This window comes from Dreissena polymorpha, chromosome 9 (assembly GCF_020536995.1).
Source record: "Dreissena polymorpha isolate Duluth1 chromosome 9, UMN_Dpol_1.0, whole genome shotgun sequence".
NCBI lineage: Eukaryota > Metazoa > Mollusca > Bivalvia > Myida > Dreissenidae > Dreissena > Dreissena polymorpha.
Genome location: NC_068363.1, coordinates 90,927,129 through 90,927,462, shown reverse-complemented (window position 1 = coordinate 90,927,462; position 334 = coordinate 90,927,129).

Sequence of the window (334 nt, the reverse complement as noted above, 5' to 3'; positions counted from 1 at the left end):
CGCAATGTTTTCTTGTCTATATATCAACAAACTTCAACGAGCCTTCATCTTAATCCCGTTGAAGCCAATCCACCTCATATGGTCTGTCTTCTCCTTTATACAGGACTTCATGTACCGCTTGTGGATCACCGTCTTTTCCTAAACAAATGCATTAAGTATTTCAATCCTTTTTAAGTACAAAAGGCATCTGAAGAATCTTCAGGATAGGTATTTGGAAAAAAAATTACACAAAATCAGCATTTGCAAATTCTTATTGTCGTATGGCTTTAAATTTTACATAAAATTAATTCCTACTTGAAACAATTTTGCAACTTGATAACCTTCAATAAATTAT